Genomic DNA, 7,627 nt, shown 5'->3' with positions numbered 1-7,627 from the left:
GGGGGCGTGAAATTGACTCTGGCTCAGAGTAACTATCAGATAGAGTGGAACTAGCCCATAGGGTTCCTAGACTGTAACCTCCACAGGGGAGTTATTGATGGTACAGTGGTTTAACCCAATCCTAGGTCGTCTAAACCAAATGGCTGATCAGTCTCTAATAATTATAGCCATGGGAAACTATGGTGAGGATCTAATTTGTACTATGGTCTGCCATGTACCAGAATAAATTCAACAGCTTCAGAGAAGGCTGTATAGGAACCAACTGCTAGGACTTTTCTCTCATGTAGTTCCATCCAGGTTTGGTTAGCTATTAAGCACTTAAGTATTATTCTACAAGAGAACCTTCTTTAATATATGAAGTACGGTACATACCAAACACACTGTTACCAAGTTAATTCTGATTCTTATCAACTATATACAGAGTTTATAGACTATAAAACCTTTGACAACATGTCCTCTTTTTATTTGGTGGGATGTGGTTTTGAATCACCAGTTTTCCATTTAGCAGCCCGGAATATAATTTATTACACCACCAAGCATTACTATTGTTCATACAGTCCCAAAGCGAAATTCATTGCAATCGGTAGATTTCAGCTCAAAGCAAAATTTAGAGGACCTTTAAGACAATGTATTCTTATTGGAGCAGATGGCTTTGTTTTCTCCCAAGAAATGGATGATGAATTTGAAGGGCTGACCTCGCATTTAATAGCCCCCGATATAATCCACAGTGCAACCATGGCTAGTAGGTTTAAAATAAGTGCCTGTCTAACAATGACAGAAATAGATGTTGAATGTGTAACTGAACCAGACATTACAATTTAGGCCAGTTCACTTTTTTGAATTATCTTAGAATGGATAATTCTTATGTGTTTTGCAAGATAAATTATTTTCCTACTTTACCAATTTTGTTTGGCCCAAATTCTTTATACTAGGTAAATTGAAAAAATAGATATAAAGAGAAGGAAAATTGCATTGTCCTTATGAAAAATAAAAACAAAAAACCTTCCAATATCAAAATGTCCAGGTCCAGATGATTTCAGTGGGGAATATCATCAAACAGTTAGAGAAGACAATGCTAATTTTATGCTAACTCATCCAAAATAGACACCATACTCATTTTATGAATCCATTATAACTTTCATACTTAAGCCATGCAAAGATATTATTAGAATGGAAATTAGGGTAAATATCTCTAATGAATATAGATACTAAGATCTTAATTGAAATACCAAACAACAGAATTCAACTAATCATCAGAAAGTAATACATCATGATCAAGTTGGATTCATACTAACTATGCAAGAATGGTTAAATATTAGAAAAACAGTCAAAATAATTCAACAGATAAGAAATGAAGGAGAAGAATCATATAATTATACTAAACAATTTAGGAAAAATTATTTGATCAAACTCATTATCCATTCTTGATCAAATCTCTTAATAAAATAGGTTTAGAAAGGAAATTTCTCAACATAGTAAAAGCGACACTTGCAAAACCAAAAGCCTGCATCTCACTTAATGAAGAAAAAGTGAAACAATTTCCTCTTAGAATAGAAACTAGACAAGGTTGCTCTTTATCACCACTTTAACTTAATATAGTCTTAAGAATTTTAGTCAGGGTCATGTATATTATCAAAGAAATGTATATCATGCACACAGGCACAGAAGATATAAAAATCATATACAGAGAATATGTAATGACATAATCCTATAAATAAAAAACTCCAAATATTCAATTAAACAATTTCTCAACCTTATTGAAATACTTGGCAGCGTAGAATATCAACACACAGAAATCAGCTGGGTTCTTGTATATACAGGATGATGATACTGAAAATAATATAAAAATAACAATAGCACTTACAATAACTACACAAAAGGTAAAATATTTAGGAATAATTCTTATGAGAGAAACAAAAACTATACTAAGAAAACTACAAAATACTTCAAGAATCCAAAAGAAGCTTACACAAATGGAACAAGGTACTATATTCCTGGATAAGCAGAGTAAACATTGTGAAAATGTCCAAATTACCTAAGATACTTTAAAAATTCAATGCAATGCAAATTCAAATCTTACCACAATTTTTCAAAAAAAGGAAAAACCAATCACCAACTTAGAGGGGAAGGAAAGAAATCTAGGATAAATAAAACACTATTGAAAATAAAAACAAATTAGGAGGCCTTTCACTCCCAGACCTTAAAATCTACGTTATGGCCATAGTAATAAAACATCCTGGTGTTGATATGATGATAGATACAAAGACACAGGAATTAGAATTGAGAACCCAAAAATTCAACCAAGTAGCTATAAACAACTAATTTTGATAAAGAAATGAAACACATCAATTGGGCAACAGACAGCGTTTTTCACCAATGGTGCTAAAAAACCTGGCTCTTCACCTACAAAGAATGAAACAAGAGCCACACCTTCCATCACAGCATAGAAACAACCTCAATATGGATCCAAGACCTAATATAAACCACACAATTATAAGGACCATCAACGAAAAAAATAGAGACAATCTTAAGAACCCTGTGGCATAACCATACCACTGAACATAATGAAAAATATCCACATTTTGAAGAAAAATAAAGAACTGGAACCTCCTAAACCCAATCAGAAAAAGGACACAAGAAATGAACAGACAATTTACCAAGATGACAGCCAGGCAGCCATCAACCATATGAAGAAATGTGCACAATCATTAGCAATAAGAGAAATCAATATCAACATGCTGATTAAGATGTTCAATATGTAAATATCTTTGAGACAAATTAACTGCAATGTTCAGCCAAGTCCTTGTGACATTGTGGCTTAAACATTGTCCTCCTAACAATGAAATGGATAGTTCAAATGCACCAGGGTTATGAGCCAAACCAAATTCATCACCATCAAGTTGATGCGGACTCGGTGACCCTGTAGACAGTATAGAGTTGCCCCCTGTGAATTTCTGAGACTCTTTACTGGAGTACAAAGCCTCATATTCTCCCTCGTCTACAGGGCAGAAAAACGGAGCGATCTGTTTCAATAAAGATGTACAGTCTCAGAAATCCAAAGGGGCCCCAAGACTAAAAGTTAAATTGCTAGACACTTTTTTTTTTTTTTTGGTTTCAGATTATCTCAAGGATTTGCTTAATTAAACCAGTAAACAGTATCTTTAAACTTTTTAGTCAACATTTCAGATTTGCATTTCTAAGTGCAGATATTTATTTTTGCCATGCAGCTGAGCATGTTTTAACATAATTTACATTTCCTTCCATCCATTTCATTAAAATGGATTCTTACTTACCATCTAAAAATCTTTGGGAATAGACTGAAACAGTAAAAAAAAAAAAATATGATCCTTCACATTTTGAAAACTCTTATATCCTGCTTTGTCAACATCCCTACCATCACATAAACATAATGGACATCCTTTGGAACACAAATGACATTTTGTTTGATAAATAAGGTGAAAAAAATTCTATTTCAAATGCCAAATTAGGCTTTTAGTATATAAGGTGGTTCCTTTTAAAAGCCGAATAGCACCTTCGACTGTCTCTACTTCTTTTCTGGCATTTCTCTAAATATTTTTCCTTTTAATGTTTATGTTACATGAGCTAGAATGCAACTTGCTTATTCAATGAATTTGAAAGTCTAAAATTAAAAGGAAAAATATTCCTCCATATTTATTCAGTTCTGCTTTGTTTATTTAAGGGTCGCTAAACATCACTAGCAAAACGGAAACAGAGAAAATCTCCAATTTTATTTGCTTTACGGATCATGTCATTTTAATTCTTATTGTATTGAATCTATAGATTTGTTCAGGATTTAAATTCACATGCTATAAAAGTTGAAAATATCTTAATTCAATGTTATGGGGAATATTTAGCCTCATAAAACCCTCAAGACCCAACTTACTGCTCTGGAGACAATTCTGACTCATAGCGACCCAATCAAAATCAGGATAGAACTTTCCCCGTGTAGTCCCAGACTGAACATCTTTATGGGAGAAGACAGCCTCATTTTTCTCCCTGGGAGTGGAGCTGGTAGCTTTGAGCAGCTGACCTGATAGTTAAAACATACTCAACTATGCACCAGCATCTTTTCAACATCACCATTAGACATAAATACACACCTTTTATATGGCTTACTTTTTCTCAGTTTTTAAAGTAACATGGGGTTGCTTTGAAAGCTTTCCTCTACCTGAATAAAACAAACCTCTACAGGACATCTTATAAGTGCCTGGTACAATTAATTTATTAGACTTTTTCCGTCTTCTCATTTTCCTCTTACTATATTTCTGTTTTTTCAGAGTACAGTCTCTTGGAAAAAGATGATTTCATTTCTTCATTTAAATAAAGTGTATTGATGCAAAGCTCATACTTGATTCCAAAGTTTATTGAACAAAATCAATGGAAAATGGAAGTCCCTTAATCATAATTTCTGTACTTGTAACCATTATGCATGGAGAAGTTCATGGAGAATAGAAACTCTTAAACTCACACATACAGTTTAGTAATTAGACATTTATAATTTAATAAATTATTAAGGAGATATGATAAAAATATTGATAATGTTATAGTATGAAGTTTTAATATGTTTTTTCAGCATAAGATATTATAATGTCAATTTATTATCCCTCAAAGTATATGATCTTTGCAGTTCAAAAAACATGGATTAAAATGAAAGATTTTACATAAAATATTTGTGACATCAATTAAGTTACTTAATTTACTTTTAAAACTAAAGCTGAATTATTTTAAAGGAAATTAAAATGTTAAGGGTATGTGACCATTAAAATAGAAAATCAAAGTACTTCATAAGTTATACTGTACTAAATAATTACTTAAAATTAGCTGTTTAACTTTCTTTAATTTAGAATTCTAAACTCTCAGTTTTTGAAATGATATTGGTATTTGTGAATTATTAATGACAGTATTTCAAAGGAACACTAAACTATTTTTGTAATTCATTTCATTTAATCTTCATAACAATGCTATGAGGGTTATTTCTTTATTTTCAAATGAACAAATTGGGCCTGGAGAGATTATATAATTAAATAAATTCCAATAGCTAGATATTGTTAAATATAGTATTAGACTATATGAACTTTAATTCTTTACCCATAAATGCAGTTTTATATAGCCTATGTTACACACACATACACAGTACTTGTCTAGTTTTAATATGGAAGAATTAATAAATGGATACATTAAAATATACATACTCTCCTTTTGTAAAATTATTTTAATATATTTAGTTTTGAATAACAACAATATACTCTGTTTACTTTAATCAACCATTGAATTGATACAAGTTCTATCAGAGTTAAGGAAAGGGAGACTTTCATTGCCTTTTATATGCCCAACTTACCTCTGATATTCATTCAGTTTCACAAACTTGTAAAATAACTGGAAGAGTGAAAATATTTGCAAATGCCATTGTCAGATCCCAGGAAAGCCATTCTGCCAGAAACCACTGCTTCACTTTTCCATTGAACATAGGATCTTCTAATGTCCTATCATGAATTGTTCTCATTGTGCCCCTGGGGAATCCATAACTGTCGAGAGTGGAAAATGAACAATAATATAATATAGAAAAATATCAAAAAAATGTTTTGGACCTTTATGGCATGGTTCCTACATAGACTTTAGTTCAATAAGCTATATAATGTTGTATCTATTGGATCTGCACTGGCTCATGGGGATTAAGTCAGGGAACCAAAATTGCCGTAAGTGAATGTACACAAACCACAAAGGAATCTACAACAAAACCCACATTAGTATTAAGATTGGAGAAAGAAGCTTCAGGGACCCTGTCCACTGAGACAAAGGAGACAAAAAGCAGCAACAAATGTGAAGCTTTTCCTTTTGATTTTTATTTTCTTCCAGATAGAACAGAGACAAAAAAATCAAATACCTTAGGTCTAAATTCAGATTTCTACCTAATATACCATGCTATTTTTATAAACTGGAACTAGCCACACTGAAAATAACACAATCATGTCCTTGTACTTGTAAAACTGCCTTCCAATAGATAACTTACTATATACTAAACCACATACTACTAATACTTTTTTGAATATTTTTTATCACTGTACTATCTCATGAGGAAAGACAAGTGAAGACACTTTCTTATTATTATTGAAAGGTCATATAATTAACATACCAAGAATAGTAACAGGAGTTAGTGTCTTCCCTGTCTATCGTAAAAACATTCAAGCTCAAATTAGATATTAAATGAAAAAAGAAGCAACAAAATTGTTGGGATTCTAAGGAACCAATAAAAAATTGGGAGATCTTTATTAGACTTTCAAGGATATATAAAAGTATAACATTCTCAAGGGGCTTTTCACTGTTTATTTGTTTTACTATGTTATCAAATGAACGTGATAATATAGGCTACTATTCTGGCTAATATACAACTATCATTCTGGCTACTACAGCTACCTCAAGCAAATTACTCAAATTGAGTACTAATTTGCACATTTTTTATAAAGTGAGATAACCATGTCTGTTTTGTCTATAGCTATGAAGACTCAATAAAATATTGTAAAGAACTTATTGAGCAAATGGCACTTAAACAGTAAATATTCCCTATGTAAGAGCTATCATAAGTTATTGTACTTCAGTCACACTTACAGTGTCTATAAAAGTAATAACAGTTGCCTAAATATTCATCCTTGCTACAGAATTTAAAGATATGCTCGTAATTAGGAGAGGCTCCGAAGGCAGAGAGAACACAGGCCTTCAGTATAAGTAGGAAGCAGTATTCATGAGTTTCAAATTGCAAATAGGAAAGTCACACTCAAACCATCAGATAAGTGGAATAATTGTGCAGATACTGCAGATATCGTGTCAAATGTGATGTTTCAAATTTTTAATCTATATTTTAGGTGTATTCTGTTTTTTAAATCATTTTATTGAGGGATCATACAATTCTTATCACAATCCATACATACATCAATTGTGTCAAGCATATTTGTATATTCATTACCCTCATCATTCTCAAAACATTTGCTCTCTACCTAAGCCTCTGGCATCAGCTCTTCATTTTTTCCCCTTCCCTCCCCCTCGCCCCTCCCTCATGAACCCTTGATAATTTATAAATTATTATTTTGTCATATCTTACTGGTCCAACATCTGCCTTCACCCACTTTTCTGTTGTCCATACCCCAGGGAGGAGGTTATATGTAGATCCTTATAATTGGCGACCCCTCTCTATCCCAGCCTCCCAGTATTACCACTCTGACCACTGGTCCTGAAGGGATCATCAGTCCTGAATTACCAGTGCTTCCAGTTCTTATCTGTACCAGTGTACATCCTCTGGTCTAGCCAGATTTGTAAGATAGAATTGGGATCATGATAGTAGGTGTAGAGGAAGCATTTAGGAACTAGAGTAAAATTGTATGTTTCATCGTGCTACACTGCACCCTGACTGGCTCATCTCCTCCTCATGATCCTTTGTAAAGAGGTGTCCAGTTGCCTACAGATGGGCCTTAGGTCCTGTGTTAGTCTAGGTACTTTGGAGAAACAAATCCACGGCGACTCACATATAAGAGAGTTTTATGTAAAGAAAAGGTGCATCACGAAAACATCCCAACCCAATGCTGCCCAAGCCCACAAGTCCAACATTAACCCA

The sequence above is a fragment of the Echinops telfairi genome, unplaced genomic scaffold (assembly GCF_000313985.2).
Source record: "Echinops telfairi isolate 266 unplaced genomic scaffold, ASM31398v2 ScPeMD7_7404;HRSCAF=8442, whole genome shotgun sequence".
Lineage (NCBI taxonomy): Eukaryota > Metazoa > Chordata > Mammalia > Afrosoricida > Tenrecidae > Echinops > Echinops telfairi.
The sequence above is the reverse complement of the archived record's forward strand: the minus strand, read 5'-3'. Positions refer to the sequence as shown.